Here is a 26,535-nt window from a genome sequence, read left to right on the forward strand (position 1 = left end):
ACACAGTCTGTTCCAGACCTGAGAGCTATAACATGGTCTGTCCAAGACCCGAGAGCTGTGACGTGCCGAGGGCTTTAATGTCCATTGCTCCAAATCTTTGTTGTGACGAGACAGAACCGCGGAGCATACACTCGCCTGACAGCATGGTCTCCATAGGCACACTGTCTGGGTTTTAATCTTTCTCAGGACATGAGACAGTGAAGAAGTTATCTTTTCTCTCTGTTTCCTCAGCTATAAAATGAGGATAATAAAAGTACCAGTCTCACAGGACTGCTGAGGATTTAATGATCTCATATAAGAAATGTTTTGAACAGAACCTGATACATACTGGTGCCATACATATTTTAACATTCTAATTTTCTGCTCTAGTATCCATAGTATTAATACTTGGCTTCCATTCTCAGGGCCACCTCATGGTCCAGAATGGCTGCTGGTGCTCCTGCCACTACTCCCCAATTCTAAGTACCTAAAATAAGAAAGGGGAGGAAGACAAACATCCCATCCTTCAGCTGAGTCAGCGTCCCTTAAACAGTTTTCCACAGTTCTAAACCATCACTTTTGATTATATGTCACTGATCTGAACTTAGTCACAGGACTTCATTTAGCACAAGAGAGGCTTCGGAATCCTGGTCTTTTAGCTGTGTTCTCTTAGAAAGGAGAGGAGTACAGATTTTAAGTGTTATAATACTGTGATTGACAATATAAAAAAAAAAAGTATATTTGGTTCCTATTTTTTGGCATGGAGCTCCTAAAACCCTTGAAATTTCCTGTGGTAAGAGCAGTAAAAGTATCTTTTGTAATGTTAATGAGATGACTTTGCGAATGTCCCTAGATAATGAGGGCTGAAGGCTGGTTGCCATGGGAACCAACAGAGTGATTAGAGGTTTGAAAGTTTCAGTTACACCCACTGATCTCTGGGAAGGGGAAAGGGGTTGGAGATTGAGTTCAATCATCAATGGCCAATGATGTATTTAATAAACTGTATTTAATAAATTGTACCTATGTAACTGGGCTTCCCAGGTGGTGCTAGTGGTAAAGAACCCTCCTGCCAGTGCAGGAGACCTAAGAGATGCAGTTTCCATCCCTGGGTCAGGAAGATCCCTGGGAGGAGGGCATGGCAACCCACTCCAGTATTCTTGCCTGGAGAATCCCATGGACAGAGGAGCCTGGTGGGTTACAGTCCCCGGGGTCACAGACAGTTGGATAGGACTGAAGCGACTTGGCATAGCACTTGACATGTCATGGCATCCATACAATGAGGGTTATCACAGGTGGCTCAGTGGTAAAGAATCTGCCTGCCGATGCAGAAGATGCAGGAGGCATGGGTTCAATCCCTGGCTGGGGAAGATCCCCTGGAGGAAGAAATGGCAACCCACTCCTTGGCTGGAAAATCCCATGGGCAGTGGAAACTGGCAGACTACAGTCCATGGGGCCACAAAGAGTGGGATATGACTGAGCACAATATTTGAAATACAAAACTTACAATATCATTTCAGTTCTTAATATTATGATTTAATGAGGCAAACGTATTCTACAGATATTCATTGATAAGTATTGACTTGATTGAAAGTGAAAGTGAAGTTGCTCAGTCTTGCCTGACTCTTTGTGACCCCATGGGCAGTAGCCTGCATTAAGCTCCTCCATCCATGGGATTTTCTAGGCAAAAGTACTGGAGTGGGTTGCCATTTCCTTCTCCTGGGAATCTTCCCGACCCAGGGATCCAACCCAGGTCTCCTGCATTGTAGACAGATGCTTTACCATCTGAGCCACCAGGGAGTCAGAAGCTCATTGAATTGATTAGTGGCAGTTTTTAAAAATTTGCTTCCTTTTTAATAGAATACTTACATACAACTAAATAATAGTTTGGTTTAAAAAGAAATCTCAAAAGAAATTTTAAATCATTTTAAGTAAATGAAAATAAAACTTGTGAAAGTTTGTAGATTGCAATAAAAATTGTGCTCTGAGGGAAATTTATAGTATTCAAATGCATATATTAGAAAAGAAGGAAGATCTAATATGAATAATCAGTTTCTACCTTAAGAAATTATGAAAGGAACAAATTATATCAAAGTCAGAAAAAAAAATCATAAGTATTAGAGCAATAATCAATAAAATCAAAAACAAGAAATCAATAGAAAAAAATCAATAAAACCAAACACTAGTTCTTTCAAAAGCAGTTTTTAATAAAACCAATAAGATTCTAGCCAGAATAACTAAGAAAGAAAGAGCAAGGACACAGACTACTGATGTCAGAGATAAAAGAGCGAGACCACCACAGACTGAATACAAATAAAAAGAAAAATAAAGTAATACTATGAACAACTCTGTGCCCCCAGATTTTTTAGCCTATAACATGGACCAATTCCCTGAAAGACATGGTCTGCCAAACCTCATAAGGAAAAGATGAACCAAATAAACTTATATCTATTGAAGAACTGAACTGATAATAAACAACCTTTCAAAGCAGAAAGTGCCAGGCCCAGATGGGTTCTTTGGTGAATTCTACCAAATATTTAAGGATGAAATTGTGGCAGTTATCTCTTCTCTTGCAGAGGATAGCAGAGTGTGTGCTTTCTAACTCATCCTGAGACTAGGATTACCCAAATACCATAAGCAGCCAAGGATATTGTAAGGAAAGGAAACTACCAAATTTCTGGAAAAGACAAGTACCTTTCATAAACATAGATGGAAAAATTCTCAATAAAATATTAACAATTTGATTTCCATAAAAGTATATAAAAATTATATACCATAGCCAAATCAGATTCATTCCAGCTATGCAAGTCTGGTTCAACATTTGAAAATCAATTAGTCCATTACATTAACAGGCAAAAAAAATGAAAATCATGTCAGCAGATACAGGAAAGCCTTTGACAAAATCCAACACTCATTCATGATAAGAAGCTATCAGTGCATTAACAATGGAAGGGAAGATTCTCAAATTGATAAAGACTATAAAAAAAACAACAACAACCTACAGCTGATATTTTACTTAATTATAGTAAAAACTTGAAGCTTCTCCACTAAGGCCAGGTACAAGGCAAAGATGTCTCCTCTCACCATTCCTTTCACATGTGTACTAGAAGTCCTTGCTACTTCAATATGGGAAGAGAAGAAAACAAAATAAAAAGTATGCAAATTGGAAAGGAAAACTTAAAAATGTCATTCTTCACAAATGACATGATCATATATGTAGAAAATCTGAATCTAAAAAAAGTCTCCTGAAACTAAAAAGTGATTATAGTAAAGTTCCAGGATAGAAGATTCATATAAAAAGTCAATTGGTTTCCTATATAACAGCAATGAGAAAGTGGAATTAGACATTTAAAACATGGTACCATTTGCATTAGGACCCAGAAAAAAAGAAAAATTTAGGTATAAATCTAACAAATTATGTACAAGATCTAAGTGGTGAAAACTAGAAAACCTGATGAGCAAAATCAGCTAAATAAATGGAGAAGTATTCCTTGTTCATGGATAGGGAGACTCAATATTGTCAATGTCAGTTCTTCCCAACTTGGTGGGTAGATTTGATTCAATCTCAATCTAAACCTGAGAAAGTTATTTTGTGGATATTGGCAAATTGATTGTGAAATTTGTATGGAGAGGCAAAAGCCTGGAATAGCCAACACATGTTAAAGAAGAATAAAATTGACAGTACCAGAATACAAGACAGCATAAAGTTATTGTAAGAAAGAGAGTGTGGTTTGGAGAAAACAAAAACAAAAAGAGACAAATAGATCAGTATAACAGAATACAAAGCTCAGAAACAGACCCTAATAAATATGATCAACTGATCTTTGACAGTGGAGCAAAGGCAACATAATGAAGCAAAGATAGTCTCTTCAATAAATGGTGCTAGACTGTTTATGATAGCCAGGACATGGAAGCAACCTAGATGTCCATCAGCAGATGAATGGATAAGAAAGCTGTGGTACATATACACAATGGAGTGTTACTCAGCCATTAAAAAAAATACATTTGAATCAGTTCTAATGAAGTGGATGAAACTGGAGCCTATTATACAGAGTGGAGTAAGCCAGAAAGAAAAACACCAATACAGTATACTAACACATATATATGGAATTTAGAAAGATGGTAACGATAACCCTGTATGTGAGACAGCAAAAGAGACACAGATGTATAGAACAGTCTTTTGGACTCTGTGGGAGAGGGCGAGGTTGGGATGATTTGGGAGAATGGCATTGAAACATGTATAATATCATATATGAAATGAATCGCCAGTCCAGGTTTGATGCAGGATACAGGATGCTTGGGGTTGGTGCACTGGGATGACCTAGAGGGATTGTATGGGGAGGAAAGTGGTGGGGGGGGGCGTTCAAGATGGGGAACACATGTACACCCATGGCAGATTCATGTTGATGTATGGCAAAACTAAAACAATATTGTAATTAGCCACCAATTAAAAGAAATTTATATTAAAAAATAATAAATAAATGGTGCTGGAACAACAGGACATCGACACGCAAAAAAATAAGTCATACACCTTACACACTTCACAAAAAATAACTTAATATATCATATACCTAAATGTAAAATGCAAACTATAGCAATAGTTAGAACCAGACATGGACCAACTGACTGGTTCCAGGTTGGGAAGGAGTACAAGGCTGTGTATTGTCACACTGCTTATTTAACTTACATACATTGTACATCAGGTGCAGTGCTAGGCTGGATGAATCACAAGCTGGAATCAAGACTACTGGGAGAAATATCAACAACCTCATATATGCAGATGATACCACCCTAAGGTAGAAAGTGAAGAGGAACTAATGAGCCTCTTGATGAAGGTGAAAGAGGAAAGTGAAAAAGCTGGCTTGAAACTGAACATGCAAAAAACGAAGATCATGGCATCTGGTTCCATCACTTCATGGCAAATAGAAGGGGAAAAAGTGGAAACAGTGGCAGATTTCATTTTCTTGGTTTCGAAAATCACTATGGATGGTGATTGCAGTCACGAAATTAAAAGACTTTTGCTCCTTAGAAGGAAAGTTATGACAAGCCTAGACAGTATATTAAAAAGCAGCAATGTCACTTTGCTAACAAAGATCTGTGTAATCAGCGCTATGGTTTTTCCAGTAGTCATGTATGGATGTGAGAGTTGGACCATAAAAAGGCTGAGCGCCAAAGAATTGATGCTTTCAAACTGTGGTGTTGGAGAAGACTCTTGAGAGTCCCTTGGACAGCAAGGAGATCAAACCAGTCAATCTTAAGGAAAATCAACCCTGAATATTCATTGAAAGGACTGATGCTGAAGCTGAAGCTCCAATGTTTTGGCCAGTTGATGCAAGAGCCAATTCATTGGAAAAGATGCTGATGCAGGCAAAGATTAAAGGCAAAAGAAGGGAATGACAGAGGATGAGATGGTTAGATAGTTTCACCTCTCAATGGACATGAATTTGAGCAAACTCCATGAGACAGTGGAGGACAGAGGATCCTTGTGTGCTACAGTCCATCAGTTCACAGTGAGTTGGACACAACTTAGCAACTGAAGAGCAACAACAACAAATGCATGTGTAGAGATAGAGAATATATGGAAAATCTATGCATATTCCTCTAAATTTTGTTTTAAATCTAAAATTGCTCTTAAAACATAAAGTCTTAATGAGTAAATAACTAATTTTATATATGTGTGTGTGTGTGTATATATATATATATATATATATATATATATATATATATATATATATATATTTATGATCTTCCCAGTTTGAACAGTGGTAAAGAATCTGCCTAGCAATCCAGGAGATGCAAAGCAGGTTTGATCCCTGGGTCAGGAAGATTCCCCTGGAGAAGGAAATGGCAACCTACTCCAGTATTCTTGCTGTAAAAATTCCATGAACAGAGGAGCCTGGCAGGCTGCAGTCCATAGGGACACAAAGAGTTAGGCCTAACTGAAGTGACTGAGCACACAGGAACATGTATGAATATTTTATATACTGAATTATATATTCAGTTAACTACAACATAAATTGTAATATATTTTAATCACTTTTAAAATAATTTTATCTTTTTTTCCTGTTTTATTGAGATGAAAGTCAGTTATAGCACTGTATAAGTTTAAGGTGTCCAGCTACAGATTTTACTTATATGCATCATAAAATGATTATCAAGATGAGTTTAGTGAATAGCCATCATTTCATGAGGGATTCCCTGGAAGCTCAGCTGGTAAAAAATCTGCCTGCAATGCAGGAGACCCTGGTTCAATTCCTGGGTAGGGAAGATGTGCTGGAGAAGGGATAGGCTACCCACTCATTTCATGTAGATACAAAATTGAAAGAAATAGAAAAAAAAATTTCCTTGTGATGAGAACTCTTAGGATTTACTCTCTTAACAACTTTCCTGTGTAACAAAACAGCAGTGGTCTTTATATTTAAAGGGCGTACATTTACATCCCTAGTATTATATTTTATTACTGTAAGTTTGTACCTTTTGACTACCTTCATCAATTACCCATTCCTTAAGTCCTGCCTTTGGCAACCCCAAATCTGATCTCCTTTTCTATGAATTAATTTTTGAAGTATAACTGATCTATAATACTACAGTATTTCCTCGTGAGCACTATAGTTATTTGATGCTTTTTTACATTCCAATGTGATCACAATAAGTCTAGTTTAATTACTTTTAAAAATTGCACACCAATATTGTGGCAATATGTAAAAGACAGGAAATGTGTCTTGATATGAATTATGCTTCATTAATTATATTTATAGTTTAGAATGTATTTATACATTCTCTAAAACTTCAGTTTTCCAAAAGTGATCTGCATAATGGATTACATTTGACAGTTTTTACCGTAAACTTTGTTGTGAAACTAGAGCCATTGCTTTTGTCATGTTTTAAATGAATTTATGTGTGTCTCAATTGGCTAAGACAGAACATTTTCTTCCTATTTAAATTCAGTCCCTTATTACCGTGTTCCATGGAGAGGGGGATGCAAGCAGAAGACAAAAAGGAAATGTGTAATTTAGTTTGGAAAAATGTATTCCTTTAATATGAGAAACACAGTGATTTATCCTCAGCATCAAGTTGATTTCATGGAGAGTTAGGGTGGGGATCACTGTTTGGGAGCTTTGGAACTGTTCCTCTATTTTTTTTTAATTGTTTCTTAAATAGTCTCTGGCACTTTCTGCCTCTACATCATTTATCCAAGTCTAACCCGCTACCATTTCTTATCTTCAAAGTGACTAGCTCATTTCATCTTATATGTTTTTGCCCCCAATTCCCTTTATCCAGTTTCTTTGCAGCCACTAGAGTGATTTTTTTAAATTAAATATGACTTGTGAATTTCCTACTCTGCATTGACTTGCCTTTGGCTTAACATGAAAGCCAAACTCCTAACCACAGCTTCTGGTTTCCCAGGCACACAAGCCTTCAAAAAATGAAGATCATGGCATCTAATCCCATCACTTCATGGCAAATAGACGGGGAAAAAGTGGAAACAGTGGCAGATTTCATTTTCATGGGCTCGAAAATCACTGTGGATGGTGACTGCAGTCATGAAAATACCTCCAGAATATGAGAGGTACCAGTTGGAATGCTTGCCTTTTTCACGGCTCATTCCTTCCCACCTTTTAGGCTTCAGTTTAAATGATCCCTGCTAAGGTAGGCTTTCTCTGAAGGCCCACCTCAGTAACATTTCCCACCCCAGAGTTCTTCTAGCTGGAGGTTTAGAAATTAAGAGCACAGACTCAGCCTCCACCACCGCAGGTTAAAATCCCAAATCACCCCCTTAAGATTGTATTATGTCTAGAGATTCCTTTATCCTTGGAAGATGTCCTCAGCTTCCTCATCTGAACCATGGGGGCAGTAACATCAGGCATAACTTACCTAATAGAGGTTTTGAATATGTGTTATTCAGTCAATATATGTCATGCCAATATTTGGCACATAGAAATCCCTACCATGATTTCTGTTATAAAAGAAATTATGTGATTTTAGTGATTACTGTGATACATTGCTATTATCTCATAAAGAATATTTGATGTATTTTATTTGCTTATTTTTTTATTCCGTCCTTAATAATACCAGTGTCAGGGCAGGGATACTATCTGATTGTTTCCCTAGTCATTTCTAGCATGGAGGAGAAGTTCAGCACGTATTTTATTGAAGATGTGTGAATTCAGACTTTTGTAATTAAATTAAACCATATTGCTGGGGCACAATCCTTTTTTTTTTTTTTTTTAAAGCTAAAATTAGAAGCATTTCTCAAAACGAATTCTGCCACACCTAAGGAACGTAAGAAGGCAAACTGATTCTCAAGCAGGCACAAAAACAGTGCATCTTTCAGTCTGTGAGATCTGATTTCAGCTCCAGTGCACTGGCCCCACTAAAGAGGCTGTTAAATACTAGTTGTTCCTGTCAGGGGAGGGTGTAATTTCCTCAGTTCTGTCTCACTGCAGCAAAGATTTGAAATGGCAGACCAGTGTTACAGCTCTGTTACAGCTCAGAATTTTATTTTGCAAGCAAAGGAAAGTACACCCTAGAGGCTTAAGGTGGGCTGACCCCAAAGGAGAGACCCCAATCTATCTTGGCTCCCTCTTTTTATACGTTTTGTCTCCTCTTCCCTGAACCTGCCCTATGCTAGCCAAGAAGGGGGTGTGTTTGTTTCACCTGAAATTCTCACTCTGGTCCTTGGATTTTCTTTGTTCCATTTTCATGGGCTTTTTCCTTTGTCTTTTAACCACCTCCATTTTGGACTCCTTTTTTCCTATTCTAACTACCTCACCTTCCCCCTCAAGAGATGGGAGCCCCAATTCTTTGGAAATAGGGGTGTCAAGGTCTCTCTGGCTACTTCTTGCAGTGCTGGGATGGTGAGGGGCAATAAGCTTCCCCCTCTTGCTAGTCTCAAGCCTCAGAGTCCTTAGAGTGGTGTCCATCTAAGGGTGAGTGATATTTTCCATGGTTAGGTGTAGCTTTATATATTCTTGTTGAACTAGCACTGCATTTTTGTAGCTTGTTGACCTGGGAAGAGACAAAATGAGTTAAACAAATTGATAATACATGGAGGAATCATAAGCAGTATCAATATGGTGATAACAGGAATAAGTAGGGGCATTCAGTTCAGTTCAGTTCAGTCGCTCAGTCGTGTCCAACTCTTTGCGACCCCATGAATCACAGTACACCAGGCCTCCCTGTAGATCGCCAACTCCCAGAGTTCGCTCAGACTCACGTCCATCGAGTCGGTGATGCCATCCAGCCATCTCATCCTCTGTTGTCCCCTTCTCCTCCTGTCCCCAATCCCTCCCAGCATCAGGGTCTTTTCCAATGAGTCAACTCTTCGCAGGAGGTGGCCAAAGTACTGGAGTTTCAGCTTTAGCATCATTCCTTCCAAAGAACACCCAGGACTGGTCTCCTTTAGAATGGACTGGTTGGATCTCCAGCTCGTTCTTTGAGATCCTGTAGGATCTGAATGTTTTTCTTGAGGACTGTGAGACTTTCTTTAACTTAGCTGGAAGTATTTAACCAGAAACAACACATCTCATTCAAGATGGCCCAAGTCCCTCTTTGTTCAGGGATCAGGAGATCTGTCTCCTGTCTATTTTGGAGTACAACCCCTGTCAAACTGTGTTGGCTCTTTAGAGCTATCCTGAGAAGTCTTATCCCCAGAGACTTAATTTTGGGGATATTCATTAGAATGACACTCATTTGTAGTCCTGAATAGGTATCTGAGATCTCCCAGAGGCTCACAGGTGTACTGAGTATCCTCTTCTGTTTTCCATGGCTTGACTCATGAGTAGTGAATCCAGGAGTCATGTCTTGGTACCTTGACTCTTCTGAGGGGTAGAATGTATTACAGGGTAGGGGCCCTTCCATGTGGGGTGGAGTGTAGCCTCTGGGGACCCATCTTTCCAGACTTTAATTGGAACTTGAGTCCTTGCTGTATAGAGTGGTGGCTCTTAAGAATCTTTTGGGTCCTGGTTGACACCCCACAAGCATATATCCTATTGGAATTGCCCAGTGGCCATGGTATAAAACCAGAGGGTCTGAGCCTCTGGATCTAGGAAGAGGTCATTGACATAAACAAAAGGTCTCCTATATAGCATTTCATAAGACTAAGACCAACCTGTTCCTTAAAGGCAATATGGATGCAGAGGAGAGCTATTGGTAAAGCCTCCTTCCATCCGAGGGAGGTCTCCTGGGTTATCGTTTTATCACTGATTTTAAGAATTGGTTGGCTCTTTCTACTTTTCCTGAAGACTGAGGCCTCCAGACACAATGGAGATAATAAGTAATGCCCAATGCTTTAGAGACCTGTTGGGTGATCTTAGAAATAAATGATGTCCCATTGTCACTTTGTAATGACCTCGGCAGACCAAATCTCAAAATGATTTCATGGAGAAGTTTTTTTCCACCTCCTTGGCCTTCTCAATGCAGATGGGAAAACCTGCAGTCAATCCTGTGAATGTATCTATTATGAGGAGTAAGTATTTATACCCTTGAGAAAGTGGCATCTGGGTGAAGTTCATCTGCCAGTCCTCTCCTGGGTAGGTCCCATGCCATTGGATGGGCTGGGTCTCATCTCAGTGGCATCTCTGAAACCTCAGAAGGCAGATGGACTGCCTCCAAGAGTCTAAGGATTTGATCACCGTGTTTGATTAGGGACCCTTGGGTGGTCAAATGGCCTCAGTTCAGTTCAGTCTCTCAGTCGTGTCCGACTCTTTGTAACCCCATGAACCACACACAACACACCAGGCCTCCTGTCCATCACCAACTCCTGGAGTTCACTCAAACCCATGTCCATCGAGTCGGTGATGCCATTCAACCATCTCATCCTCTGTCGTCCCCTTCTCCTCCTGCCCTCAATCTTTCCCAGCATCAGGGTCTTTTCAAATGAGTCAGCTCTTCGCATGAGGTACCCAAAGTATTGGAGTTTCAGCTTCAACATCAGTCCTTCCAATGAACACCCAGGACAGATCTCCTTTAGGATGGACTGGTTGGATCTCCTTGCAGTCCGAGGCCTCTTTCTCTCCAAATAGCAGCATGTGCATGTAGCACCAGAAAGGCATATATGGAGTGAGTGTAAAAGGCTACTCTTTTTCCTTTTCCCGTCTCTAAAGCTCGAGTCAGGGCTATGAGCTCAGCTAATTGGGCTGAAGTACCTGGTGGCAAAGGTTTAGCCTCTATGATCTCGAAATTTGAGACTACTGCATATCCGGCTCTTCTTTTTCCATCCAAGACAAAACTGCTTCTATCAGTGTACCAGTTTTCCTCAGGATTGGTCAGAGGATCTTCTGGCAATCCCTCTCGGGGTTTTGTCCAATGGTCTAAAGTTTCTAGGCAAGAGTGAAAGTGGAGAGAGCCCTCAGGGGCAGGCAGGAGGGTGGCTGGATTATGAACCTCACAAGGGGATATAGTGAGGCCTGGATTTTCCCTCAGCACTACTTGACATCTGAGGATCCTTTGATCAGACATCCATAAATGGCCTCTGCCATTCAGGAGTTGTTTCACTTGGTGGCTGGTAAAAATAGTTTGCCACCAAGAGTTTTAAAACATCTTCTATCAGGACTGCAATAGCTGCAAGATTTTGAAGGCAGGGAGGCCAGCCTCAGGCAGTTGGATCGAGCCTCTTGGAGAAGTAAGCTACAGGCTGGGGCTCAGGTCCCAACGTTTGAGTTAATACTCCCAAGGTTATTCCTTCCTTTTCGTGGACATAAAGTTGGAATGATTTTCTGGGCCTGGCAACCTCAAGGCAGATGCTTGAGTTAAGGCCTGTTTTAGTGTAGCCTCTGCCTTCTTTTGAGGTATTCCCCACATCAATGGGACTGAATCATCCTGTCCCTTTAAGCTTTCATATAAGGGCTGGGCAATTAGACTGTAGTTGGGTACCCAGATTCTACAATATCCAGTTAGCCCCAGGAGAGCTCACAATTGATTTTGAGTTGTGGGAGAGCGCAACTGGAGGATTCCTTGTACTTGAACCGAGAACAACCTCCTGGACCCAAGTGTAATCTGAATTCCCAGGTAAGTGACCTTTGTCTTGACCATCTGTGCCTTAGAACAGGAGACTTTTTATCCCCTCTCTGTCAAAAAGTTTAGAACCTGAATTGCATGTTGTTAGGCACTTTTCTCATCTGGAGAACAGATTAGTAGGTCATCTACATATTATATTTTCTCATTAGGTCTCAGGTCCAGATCTAGGAAATCTCAGCTAAGAACCTGCCCAAATAGGTAGGGGCTATCTCTGAACCCTTGAGGTAATACCGTCCAAATCATCTGTTGGTGTTTTTCTCCTGGAGCCTTCCATTCGAAGGCAAAAAGATATTGGGATTCTTTACCCATTGGTATGCAAAAGAATGCATGGAAGATGAAGGCCTGAATATCTAGAGGGATTGGGTATTAGTCAATATTTCCCTCACAAGGGCCAGCTATTTTCTGGTTGTCCCTCCAGAAGATTTTAGAGGCAACTGGACTGGGCTCAGGAAAAGAGCATGAAACAGGATGGCAGGATGGAAGGGGGCAGGGCACAACTGTTGAAAGAATGACATAGCCAAGGGCATAATATAAGCTGATTAAAATCAAATGGGTCCAAATTGGCAGACAAGTCAAATTCAACTAAATCTTGATCCTTAATCTGCAAGCTAAATGACACACCCAGAGGCACCATGACAGTTCCAAGGCACTATCAAAAGACCAAAGAGTGGGTGGTCCCCCAGTTGTTAGAATGATCCTGCCACCCATTAGCATATGAAATTACCCAGCCCATAAAAAACTAACCACACCACATTTCAGGGCTACACTCGCCCTCTGAGATGGCCCACACCCTGTGGAGTGTGCATCTCTTTGAATCTGAACAAACCTACCTCTTACCTATCACTGTGTCTCTCACTGAATTATTTTGCAATGAGACATCAAGGACCTGAGCTTCATTAGGTCCTGAAACCAGGCACCATAGGTTCTGGCTGGGCTCAAGTCCCATTCAGATATGACTGAGTGACTAAGCATAGCACAGAGTCCCTGTCACGTGGGTTTGAGTTCCAATCTTAGGTAAACAGTTTCATACTTTTCCCTTTAGGAAAGATGATGACCTGCCCAAAACTTTGTAAGCAGTGGCATAGATGGAGAGAGGAGCTGAAGGATGGGAGGAAAAAGCAGTGGGAAAAATGTGCTGAGGAATCCCCTTCATAACCTGCTGGAAAATCTACTAAATACCTGACCTCTGTCCACAATGTTCATTGGCCTGATCCTTGACACAAAGGAGATTAAGGGCAGAACCCTCACCCACTTGGTCAAGAGCTACTAGGGCACAGCAGATAGAGGAGTGTTATGGACACACTGGGGAGTAGCCCCTGCCAGGGTCCCGCAGTTCTACGCACTGCTGCCTGCCTGTTCACAGGGGGTTCGAGGAAGCAAGAAACGACAGATTGTAAACGAATTAAGATTCTGTTAGCAATATGTCCTTTCAGCCATAGGAGCAAGAACCTCCTACCTTAACCAGAGGTCTTCTGGAATCTGAGACTGAGCTGCGTGAGCTTTCTGTAGAGTTTATCGCTGTCCCAGTTTCCAGCATGCTGGGCTTCTTGCCACTTCAACTGTGTTGGGTTTTCTTTGCATTCAGCTTCCACCGTGGGAGCTTTTGCCAGTTTCAGCTTCTGCTGTGCTTGGCCTCTGCCTCACGGGGCCGAGCCGAGGTTGTTTTAGCCGGGTTACATCTGAGTCATGGCACCATGTATGTCAATTACACCAGGAGTGTGTAATTTCCTTGGTTCTGTCTCACCGCTGCAAAGATTTGAAACAGCAGACTAGTGTTACAACTCGGTTACAGCTCAGAGTTTTATTCCACAAGCAAAGTAAAGTACACCCTTGCGGCGTGAGGGCAGGCAGACCCCAAAGGAGAGACCCCGATCTGTCTTGGCTTCCTCTTTCTATGTTTTGTCTCCTCCTCCCTGAGCCTGCCCTATGCAAATTGGGCTAGCCAAGAAGAGGGCATGTTTGTTTTACCTGAAGTTCTCACTCTGGTCCTTGGATTTTCTTTTGTTCCGTTTTCGTGGGCTTTTTCCTTTGTCTTCTAGCCACTGCCATTTTGGACTCCTTTTTCCTATTCTAACTACCTAACATTCCCAACTTTAGTCATGGCTGCCTCTTTGTGAGTCCATGGACTATAGCCCACCAGGCTCCTCTGTCCATGGGGATTCTCCAGGCAAGAATTCTGGAGTGGGTTGCCATTTCCTTCTCCAAGGGATCTTCCTGACCCAGGGATCAAACCCATGTGTGTTATGTCTCCTACATTGGCAAGGGGGTTCTTTACCACTAGAGCCACTGTTCCTGATGGGTAGATAATATATAATTCCTGTCTGGTTCCCAGAGTTCCTCTGACCTCTCTTGAAATCTATAGAAGCTGAACCTGAATGCCAAAGAAAGGGTTAAAAGCTGGCACTGAAGACCTCTAGTTTGAAGAGTGAGAGCTCATTTCTAACATCTGTTATGCTAGCTGATCACCCAATTCACCCATGACAACTCATTCTGATGCAAACTATTTAAAATGTCTGGTGCCTATTGCATATAAAGATCTGTGGAACCCTTACAGTAGCCTCCTTTTGAGGGCAGGAACTTCTCATTGGAAAGAGAGTTGACCAGTCCTGGGAACATGAAATTCTCCACAGGGCAACTGACTAAATGTGTGGTGTGGCTTAAACGAGGGATCTGCAAACTGCAGCCTGAGGGCCAGATCCAGCCTGCTGGTGATTTTTCTATGGCCTATTAGCTAAGAATCATTTGTTTTTTTATTAGTTTGGAAAAAATCAGAAGAATATATTCTATGATGTGAAATTATGTAAAATTCCAATTTCAGCTCTTACATGTGTGTGCATGCTAGGTTGCTTCACTCTTGTCCAACTCTTTGCCACCCTATGGACCATAGCCCACTAGGCCCTTCTGTCCATGGGCTTCTCCAGGCAAGAATACGGGAGTGGGTTGCAGTGCCCTCCTCCAGGGGATCTTCCCAACCCAGGTCTCTGTGTCTCCTACATTGCAGATGGATTCTTTACCCACCAGTGCCACCTGGGAAGTCTCTCAGCATCTGTAAATAAGGTTTTATTGGGACACATTTGTTTATGAACCGTGTATCACAATTTGGCATTACTGCAACTGAGATGAGTAATTGGGACAGAGACCTTGTGACCCAGAAATCCAAAAGTATTTACTGTTTATACCTATATTGGGCTTCCCTGGTGACTCAGATGGTAAAGAATCTGCCTGCAATCAGGAGATCTGGGTCTGACCCCTGAGTCAGGAAGATCCCCTGGAGGAGGGCATGGCAAACCACTCCAGTATTGTTGTCTAGAGAATCCCCATGGACAGAGGAACCTGGCAGACTACAATCGATGGGGTCACAAAGAATCGAACGTGACTTAGTGACTAAGCACAGCACATACCTATATTGCCAAACCAAACTTCAGTCCTCTCACCCATAACCACACCACTCATAGTAAAGCCAGTCTACTAACACAGTCTACACTCACCAATACTGTTGTGGTAAAGGGAAGTTAACTGTTTATTGTAAGGTGCCAGATAAGGAGTCTGGGACAGCTAATGCTCAAATTACCCCAACTCTCAATATGTTTCAGGAAAGTATTTTTAAAGGCTAGGTAAGGAGGTTGGGGGTGGGTGGAGAGGGTCCCCTGGTTGCTCAGTGGTTAAGAATCTGCCTGCCTATGCAAGAGACACGAGACACAGGTTCGATCCCTGGATCAGGAAGATCCCTAGAGGAGGAAATGGCAAGCCACTCCAGTATTCTTGCTTGATGAATTCTGTGGACAGAAGAACCTGGTGGGTTATATAGTCCATGAGATCACATAGAGTCAGCCATGAGTGAGCGACTCAACACCTAAGCAGGCAGGCAGGAGGGAGGGGGTTTCGGGGTGTGTGATCAACTCATGCACAATTCTCTGGTTGGTTGGTGATGAGCTAACAGAGCCATGTCCACAGGTGTTAACATTAAAAGTCATTAGGCTCCAGAAGGTCTGGGAGCTGTGTGTTCACAGTCATCAAGTAGTTAACTTTTTCCATGGTTAACTATTTGATGGTGGGGATTTTAGCATCTGTAAAATGACTCAGTAAAAGGTGTGTCAGATACTCATATCTTGGTCCTTCAGAAAGGAGCTAACATTTATTTCTGTGACCACCATACAGCTGACTTACTGTTTAAGTTCTTATCAGTTTTCCTGGTCCAACTGCTGTTTCTTGTCACTCCATGTTCACATACTTTCCGTCATGAATTCTTGAGCCATGCTTTTGTGACTTGTTGGGGAGGGGCTGGGAGAACATAACTTTCCATAAACAAGAGGCAGGCAGAGGGCATGGGGGCAGGGATCTGGCCAGGGAAGGGCCCATAGGGTCCTGCTTGGTTCACCTTTACAGAAAAAGCTTGTTGACTATGGCTTAAACTAACACAGGTATCCATTCTCAATGTTTTAAAGCAAATTATAGATATCCATAAAAAGCATACCAAGATTTATGTTGTGGTTGTTTAGTCTCTAAGTTGGGTCTGACTCTTGTGATCCCATGGGCCAACTGTAACACTCCAGGCTCCTCTGTCCATGGGATTCTCCAGGCAAGAATACTGGAGTGGCTAGCCATTTCCTTCTCCAGGGGATCTGCCCGACCAAAGGACTGAACTTGCCTCTCCTGCATTGCCAGGTGGACTCTACCACTGAGCCACCAGGGAAGCCCTTTATAGCTTATGATAAATGTGGCCTGTGTTTAAATATCTCAGGCAATACAGGTGTGACCTAAGAATGTTGCCTGCCATATCAGGAAACAAAGGATGTTGCAGATACCAGCCACTGGAGCCTCCCCAGTACACCCTGAGGAAACTCAGGATGAGAAAACACAGGCTGCTGGGCCCGGGTAGCTGAGGTGCCTGTCAAAAGGAATGAATACAGAGAAGTGCTAACTACCTTAACTTAAGATATCTGGTTTTCTTTAATTAACAGTAATCTTTTGATGTTCCAACTACCTGGTCCTGACAGTCTGATCGCCTGGTCTTTGTTGCAAAAACTCCCATATATCCTTGGGGCTTCTCAGGTGGCACAGTAGTAAAGAATCTGCCTGCCAATGCAGGATATGTGGGTTTGATCCCTGAGTCCATAAGATTCCCTGGATCCAGAAAATTCCTTGGAGGAAAGTTCAGCAACCCCACTCCAGGATTCTTGCCTGAGAAAAATCAATGGACAGATGAGCCTGGCAGGCTACAGTTCATGGCATCACAAAAGAGTTTAAAATAATGCAAAACTACATATATATTTTTTATCATAATGTTAATAATAACATGTATTAAATATGTAATGTTACTTATTTAATGAAAAAGAATGGGAACAGATTAAAGGAATGTGGATTTTACTCTTCTGTATTTATTGCCTAAATAAACCCATATTTATTGTAAATAAGCCTGCATCAGCTTTAAAATAATGCCTGCATAATAATATAAAACATCAAACTCATGCCAAGTAAAGAAAATGGAACTTTGTATTGTCTTTTTTATGAATGAAGTAAATGTGAATGTAGCAAAATTAAAATATTTCATGTGTTCTCAAGATATAGGAAAGCATTGTTATAAACAGGAAACATCTCTGAATTGCTTGTTATTTGTCCATCCCATTATAAAAGAGGAAGGAGAGATGGCGGATGCTTTCTGTAATTCTTAATGATTCTCTAGAGAATAATTTGACTCTGGAGCTTCAGTGGAGTCAGAAGTCCTAAACCAACACACACATAAGTCACAGAGCTGTCAAGACAAAACGTCTTTTCCCCTCATTGCTTGTCAGGAACAATAGCTTGAATAGATTATGATAGGGTATTAATTTCCTCTAAAGCCAGCCACTAGACTTTGTCCTGAAGAATAAGGGATATGACAAGATGTGACAGAATCAACATTTTTAATAACATGGCATTTAGACCCACTTCCTCTTCTGTGTGATCTCTTCTTCCGGGCTGCCTCTTCCACATCTGACCTTTTATGACTGTAACTTTCTATAGTCTCTGATTGAAGCTAGTGATTTTCTCTGGCAACTTCCTCTTTACTTAGCCTCATCTAACACTTGTCAGTTTCTTCTAACTGTTCCACAACCCCGGTAGTCTTTGTTTAAGGCCCTACCTCTGTTGGTAACATTTTTCAAAATGACCTGCTGAATATAATATTTTTGATGAAAACTCTATGGTAAATATTTAAGATGCCAAGCAAAGTAGTGAGATTTTTAGTCCTGTTGTGTATTTAGTTTCCACTTGACTTAAAATTTCCCAAACGTGGGCTAATTTTCCTATTTAGCAAGCACTGATTGAGAGTTTACTGCTTAAAAAAGCAGTGTTCAAGATATTACTGAACAGAGAAGGGGGAAGGGGGAAATAATATAAAATTAGTAAGTGTAATTTTAGTAAGATTTGCAAAAGTGTAATCCTAGTAAGAAGAGGTGGAAATACAAAGAAGAACTGTACAAAAAAGGTCTTCATGACTCAGATAATCACGATGGTGTAATCACTCACCTAGAGCCAGACATCCTGGAATGTGAAGTCAAGTGGGCCTTAGGAAGCATCACTACGAACAATTCTAGTGGAGGCCATGGAATTCCAGTTGAACTATTTCAAATCATAAAAGATGATGCTGTGAATGTGCTGTATTCAGTATGCCAGCAAATTTGGAAAACTCAGCAGTGGCCACAGGACTGGAAAAGGTCAGTTTTCATTCCAATCCCTAAGAAAGGCATGCCAAAGAATGCTCAAACTCCTGCACAATTGCACTTATCTCACACGCTAGTAAAGTAATGCTCAAAATTCTCCCAGCCAGGCTTCAGCAATATGTGAACCGTGAACTTTCAGATGTTCAAGCTGGTTTTACAAAAGGCAGCGGAAACAGAGATCAAATTGCCAACATCCACTGGATCATTGAAAAAGCAAGAGAGTTCCATAAAAAAAAACATCTATTTCTGTGTTATTGACTATGCCAAAGCCTTTGACTGTGTGGATCACAATAAACTGTGGAAAATTCTGAAAGAGATGGGAATACCAGACCACCTGACCTGCCTCTTGAGAAATCTGCAGGTCAGGAAGCAACAGTTAGAACAGTGGAACAACTGACAGGTTCCAAATAGGAAAGGGAGTACATCAAGGCTGTATATTGTCACCCTGCTTATTTAACTTATATGCAGAGTACATCATGAGAAATGCTGGACTGGATGAAGCACAAGCTGGAATCAAGATTGCTGGGAAAAATCTCAATAACCTCAGATATGCAGATGATACCACCCTTGTGGCAGAAAGTGAAGACCTAAAGAGCCTCTTGATGAAAGTGCAAGAGGAGAGTGAAAAAGTTGGCTTAAAGCTCAACATTCAAAAAACTAAGATCACAGCATCTGGTTCTATCACTTCATGGGAAATAGATGGGGAAACAGTGAAAACAGTGGCACACTTTTATTTTTTTGGTCTCCAAAATCACTGCAGATTGTGATTGCAGCCATGAAATTAAAAGATGATTACTCCTTGGAAGGAAAGTTATGACCAACCTAGACAGCATATTAAAAAGTAGAGGCATTACTTTGCCAATAAAGGTCCGTCTAGTCAAGGCCATGGTTTTCTAGTAGTAATGTATGGATGTGAGAGTTGGACTATAAAGAAAGCTGAGCGCTGAAGAATTGATGCTTTTGAAGTGTGGTGTTGGGGAAGACTCTTGAGAGTCCCTTGGACTGCAAGGAGATCCAACCAGTCCATCCTAAAGGAGATCAGTCCTGAGTGTTCATTGGAAGGACTGACGTTGAAGCTGAAACTCCAATACTTTGGCCACCTGATGCGAAGAACTGACTCATTTGAAAAAACCCTGATGCTGGGAAAGATTGAAGGTGGGAGGAAAAGGGGACGACAGAGGATGAGATGGTTGGATGGCATCACGGACTCAATGGACATGAGTTTGAGTGAGCTCCGGGAGTTGGTGATGGACATGGAGGCCTGGCATGCTGCAGTCCATGGGGTTGCAAAGACTCGGACATGATTGAGCAACTGAACTAAACTTAGCTGAACTGAATCCTAGTTAAGTCTCATCTTCCCTTTTAGATATATACTCAATCCTCATTTTGGGGAAACTTTATATTTGTGAAATTTGCCTACTTGATAACAGTCATCTGTAACTTGCAAATCAAGATCAGTATTTCTTTTATGATCAACCACAAAACTTGCATCTTGTGGTATGAAAACTTATAGTCACCTGACATGCAATTTCTGAGTTGAGGTCAAACAAGGTGACACACTACTTTCCCCCCCCCCCAGCACTTATACTATAAAAGAGTGTCTTCTTTGCAGTCTAATTAGTGCCCTTTTTTCAACTGTTGTGCTTTTTTTGTTTTTATTTTGCTGTTTCAGATAGCTCCCAGGCATAGTGCTTAAGTGCTCTCTACTATTCCTAAGTTCAAGAAAGCGGTGATATGCCTTATGGAGAAAATACATATATTAGTTAAGCTTCAGGCCTGAGTTTATTATGGCATAAGTTCAAGGTTAATGAATCCACAATATATATTGAATGTTGTTTAGTCACTAAGTCATGTCCTACTCTTATGACCCCATGGACAGTAGCCTGCCAGGCATCTCTGTCCATGGGATTTCCCAGGCAAGAATACTGGCGTGGGTTGCCATTCCCTTCTCCAGGGGATCTTCCCAACCCAGGTATTGAACCCAGGTCTCCTGCATTGCAGGTGGATTCTTAACGGACTGAGCCACCAGGAAAGCTCAAGGTGATATATTGATAGTCTGTTGTAAAACATTATGTCCCAGAGCCTTGCAGGAATCTAACGCTTTATCTCCTCTAGGAACGGTGGTCCAATTGTCACTAATTAAGTGTTCTCATTGATTTTATAGAACATAAAAGAATTTACTGTATTATTAATATTTTTAGATTAGTACCTACATTTAGGGAAAATTCTTAGAATAATTATTGATAGTAACAATAGCTATTCATTCAACAAATATTTATTGAGCATTTGTATGTGTTAGACTAACTATAGCGATCACAAGACAAGTTCCTGTCCTCAATGGACTTCTTGATTTAAGAAATATTTGGTTGATATTAAAAGATTTGCTTTATAATGCTTTATAATATACTGTGTCAAGCACTTCATGTGTATCATATAATCCCTTCAACAGTACTGTGAAGCAGGTATTTTAACCCCATCTGAAAAAAAGGAAGCTATAATTCAAATAAATAAAACTACCTTCCAAAACTGAGTTTCAAATGCGAGTTGACTTAATCTAAAATCCATGTTCTTAATTCTTTGCTATTATGTCCCCAGTTATTTTTAAATTAGTGGAAATAACATGCTGAGAATATAGTCATACAAAATCCACATGACTACTGAAAATTTATTTCATGTCATTAATAAATGCTACAGAATAGCGTTCTTTCAGCTTTAGTAATTTAGGTGACTATTTCATCATGTACTAATTTTGTTTTGGTAGATCCTTTTCATCTTGTTCTTCTGTGAAAATTGGAGTTACCTTTTTAAAATGTTCTTGGTTTCTGGACTATGAGTTTAAGAGTGGCAATATATAAAGATGAATGACCCATACATTTTTAGGATTAAACTTTGAAGAGGGTTGGAGATTTTTTCTAAAGTTTTAGAGCCATAGGAAGGAGAGATTTTATCAAGCATCTCACAGTTAAACCTCTAAAAACCTTTTATCAATGTCTGCATCCTTTTCCTAAACTTCACAGTGGCATTTACCATCGCAGCAGCATCATCTTTTCTCTGTCTTATGCCTCCAGACTGCTCTTGAGCCATTCTGCATCCTCGGGTCCCTTCTCAGTCTTTATGTCCTCCTTCCAATATTTGCATGCTACCCAAAAAAACAAAGTCTAGATGATGAGTTTTCAGCAAAGCTGTGTCTGTGGAGGCAGTCTCATGTGCTTCTGGCTTGTTTCATTTTAATACCTTATCATTTTTCCAATATTTTTTCAGGTCAAGTTTTATGTTTTTTAAGATGGCTTAAGATGGCTTAGGAATTATGCTTCCCTGGTGGCTCAGATGGTAAAGCGTCTGCCTGCAATGCGGGAGACCCAGGTTCGATTCCTGGGTTGGGAAGATCCCCTGGTGAAGGAAATGGCAATCCACTCCAGCACTCTTGCCTGGAAAATCCCATGGACAGAGGAGCCTGGTCCATGGTATCACAAAGAGTTGTACACAACTGAGCGACTTCACTTTCACTTTCACTTAGGAATCATATCCCTTAGTTTAAAAATACCTTTTTTTTTTTTAATTTTTGCAGAAGAGTTTAGAAAAAAAGAAAGAATACAAGGGAGAAAATTAAAATATCTAGCAATTACACACTCAATGTTATCCAAGATTGAAATTAAAAAGTATATTTCAGCCATATATCCAAATGATTAAATAATAACCTGCTAAAATTCAAGGTTTTAATGATAGAATCATTATTCAAAAATATATTTATGATGCTTTTGAGATATTAAGTAAACCTTTTAAACTAAAGTTTCAACTGTATTTTTGAATTATTAGCTATAGAACCTTTAGGTTATAGAGAGCCACTTCAAGGAAAAGATTAATGTTTTGTGTGGAAAAAGGTACTGAGCACATTTTAACAATAAATTGTATAATTGACCACCAGAATATTTCTTTATTTTCTTTGTATTTAAATTTCCTTCAAAAACAGTAAAAAAAAAAAAAAAGTATCTGAACTTTGTATCTTTAAGATGAAAGTCACTTTTCAAAGCATTGCTTCTGTTGAGTACTTGTGTGTTTGGGGAAACTATAATTTTCGAGACTCACCCTAAATACTACATTCTGTGATCTATTAACCAAACATATCATTTCTGTCAAGATATTTACTTCATTCACATTCTTTTGTCTTTATCTTGTGGAGACATCCTGTCTGATGGATTAAAAAAAAAAATGAAACAATGAGGCTGTTGACATTGTCAGAATCATTACTTTTTTTTTTTTTTTGCTCTTGCTTTTCTTAGTGATCTTTATCTCTTTTCTTGAAACTTCTTCATGTATCTTGATTAACTTAAAGTGAGACCTCAGTTGACATATATATATAGGTTTTACCATTAATGAGGGAAGGACCAATCCCCAACTTTACTTGATGTTTCCCATCTTTTAGTTTCAGTTCTAACTATTCCTTTTTCTTTTTTTTAATATAAATTTATTAATTTTAATTGGAGGCTAATTACAATATTGTATTGGTTTTGCCATACATAGACATGAATCTGCCACGGGTGTACTCATGTTCCCCATCCTGAACCCCCCTCCCACCTCCCTCCCCATACCTTCCCTCTGGGTCCCTCCCAGAGGTCCCTCCCTCCCAGTGCACCAGCCCCGAGCATCCTGTATCATGCATTGAACCTGGACTGGCGATCTGTTTCACATATGATAATCTACATGTTTCAATGCCATTCTCCCAAATCACCCCACCCTCGCCCTCTCCCACAGAGTCCAAAAGACTGTTCTATACATCTGTGTCTCTTTTGCTGACTCATTGGAAAAGACTCTGATGCTGGGAGGGATTAGGGGCAGGAGGAGAAGGGGACAACAGAGGATGAGATGGCTGGATGGCATCACCGACTCGATGAACGTGAGTTTGAGTGAACTCTGGGAGTTGGTGATGGACAGGGAGGCCTGCCGTGCCGTGATTCATGGGGTCACAAAGAGTTGGACATGACTGAGCGACTGAACTGAACTTATACAGGGTTATCATTACCATCTTTCTAAATTCCATAAATATGCGTTAATATACTGTATTGGTGTTTTTCTTTCTGGCTTACTTCACTCTGTATAGTAGGCTTCAGTTTTATCCACCTCATTGGAAATGATTCAAAGGTATTCTTTTTAATGGTTGAGTAATACTCCATTGTGTGTATGCACCACAGCTTATACATTCTTAAACTAAAGGTTTACATTTTCTTCTCCATGTATTTTCAGCTTAGTATGCTATGATTCTTCTATGTGGAGTTACTAATTTCATATTAACCCATAGTGCATACAGCAATGTTTTGTAGCATAATTATAAACAATCAAAATTATTACTTTGAAAAGAGAGTATTTTGTTGAGAGCACCCATTCTTAAATCAGAGCCCCCACAACCTTAAGTGAATAAAGAGGGCTGTAGAATCCTTTGTGCTTTTCCCCTTTGTTTCATTTCTTGGTATTTTTGTACAAATGAAGCAGCATTTGAGGACCATGTGGTCTTGAATAAATATGCTTTCTTATTCATCTGTAACTTTGTTTGACAGATTTTTTTCTTTTTTTTTATGTTCAGTTGTACATTTAAGCTGCTGCATGGCTAAGTAGTATTGGTCAACAGTTACATGATTTTGTGACATGCCAGTGAGCTGATACTTTGGATTCTATGCTCTTCCAGCCCACTTCTGGTGCTGCTTTTATTTCCCTGCCAAAGTGTAATTTGCTTTGACTTGTCACTTTTAAGTCATTTTACAATTGCAGCAATTTGAAAATTGCCAAACTTGAAATGATTATGTTTTAAGACTTATACTCAGGCTATTGTTTTTCAAAGAGCAAGATATATTTCTGTCTGATGTTTGACTGGTGCTAAATATTCTTCACAATTTTGTGTAGGAGGGAAGAATGGGAATTCACTCATATTGTGCATTTGCTGTCCTACTTGGAGGCCAGGAATTGTAATAATGCTTTGACAAAGTAACTTCTGTTATATGACAATATATTTTGTTGAAAAGAGTTGATAGGATCCTATCATGTTGAAGGAAATACATTGCCTTATTTTTAACTTTCCAGGTAATTCGATGTAACTCATTCCTTATTTTTAATGATCACAAGCTGCAATAACTACTCCTTGTCAAATGTCACATGATACATTTTAGAAGTGGTATTGCTGAATTACAGATCTATTAGACAGTTTCTGCAATTCCATGATTATTATCTGTCTGAAAATGTAGCACATTATATGAGAAAAAGATTAGTATGTCTCAACACTTTCTACAGTTGACATTTACAAACTGATTTTTTTACTCAAAATTTAGGAATGAGAGTGGAGTATGATGCTGGTTTTAGGTTCTGCTAGTTATCTAGATAGTAGGAAAATTCTTTCATATATATTTTATAATTATGATAAAGTAAAATCTTAGTAAAACTTCATGTAATTTTAAGGCAGCACAGTTAATCCACAAATATATATGGAGGGGGAGATCTACATCATCTCTTTCCTTCATAGGACACATCATCATTTTTAATACCCTACCATATTATTTGTCCTATAACTAAGCCTTTAAAATGGATATTGTCATCCTCATTTTACAGATTGGAAAACTGAGTCTGGAATTAAAATAAATGAGCCTGTCAAAGCTCTCATGGGTAGTAAATGAAGAGTCTCTTCTGAGTCCACATACAGTGTTCATTTGTCTTTATTATAGCTGCTCCTGGGCTTCCCAGGTAAACAATTTTTACAATGGTAAAAAATCTGCCTGCCAGTGCAGGAGGCACAGGAGACAGGACTTCATTCCCTAGGTTGGGAAGATCCCCTTGAGGAGAAAAGGGCAACCTGCTTGCTCCACTATTCTTGCCTGAAAAGTCCATGGACAGAGGAGCCTGGCGGGTCCCAAAAAGTCAGACATGACTGATCGACTGAGCATGCATACGTAGCTGCTCTACATTGTATTAATGCATTGCAGATCATACTGTTACGCCAGCATTAGAATTGATAAAAGTACAGTATGATAAAACAGCACTATAGAGAATAGACACTATGGGGAGTAGTAGTTTTGGTGTAAATACTGTTGAATCAAGTCACCTTGGAGCTATTGTCAGTGCCCCTAGCTTTGTGGTCCCCACTGTGTCATTCATCAGAAGGCTGACTCCATTTGTGATTAGTGGGTGCAGAATGAAATGATTTCCTGTTTATCTTCTACTCCTTCACTCTCAAGATTTGTTCCATTGTCTCAGATGGTTGTGACAGTTTTCCTGCCTCCTCCTAGCTCTCTCTGCTGCAGCTGTTCTGTTCTGATATGGATAATCTCCTGGGTTCATTTATGCTGTAAGAAGCAATGCTATTCAGTGCACACAACCAAGTCCTTCTCAGGGGGCATGGGTTCCTGAGTCCTAGGCCTGAGTCTGCCTCTGTTGCTGCTGCTTCTAAGTCGCTTCAGTCGTGTCCGACTCTGTGTAACGTTATGGACTGTAGCCCACCAGGTTCTTCTGCCCATGGGATTCTCCAGGCAAAAATACTGGAGTGGGTTGCTGTGCCCTCCGGTCACCTGTTATTTCAGGCCTCAGTTGAGAACGGACATACTTCAGTCTAAAAAGCACAGGGTTATTTTTGAGAAACACATGCAAGAATCTGGAAAATTATAATACAGAATAATTTTAGCAAAGTCATCTAGTGTCTCTGAACCTCGTTGCTGAAATTTCTGAAAATTTGAACATGATGTTTGTGGGCGATATATGTTTATTTTCTATCACTCTTTTCAGAATCTTAAATTGTATACTCAACTCACCGTGGCATGGACACTTTTTGTTGGTTTTCTGAACGTGCACTGCTTATTTTTTG

The 26,535-nt window shown here is 40.2% G+C and overlaps 1 protein-coding gene and 1 non-coding gene across 3 annotated transcripts in view; both read left to right on the forward strand.

Moving 5' to 3' along the window:
- CTNND2 (catenin delta 2) overlaps positions 1-26,535 on the forward strand; it is a 1,100,621-nt gene that overhangs the window by 227,537 nt on the left and 846,549 nt on the right. The window lies entirely within an intron of this gene.
- Positions 22,008-22,079, forward strand: TRNAC-GCA (transfer RNA cysteine (anticodon GCA)). The gene has a single exon. It is a non-coding gene; the product is annotated as a tRNA-Cys (tRNA).

Source organism: Bos javanicus, chromosome 20 (genome assembly GCF_032452875.1).
Source record: "Bos javanicus breed banteng chromosome 20, ARS-OSU_banteng_1.0, whole genome shotgun sequence".
NCBI lineage: Eukaryota > Metazoa > Chordata > Mammalia > Artiodactyla > Bovidae > Bos > Bos javanicus.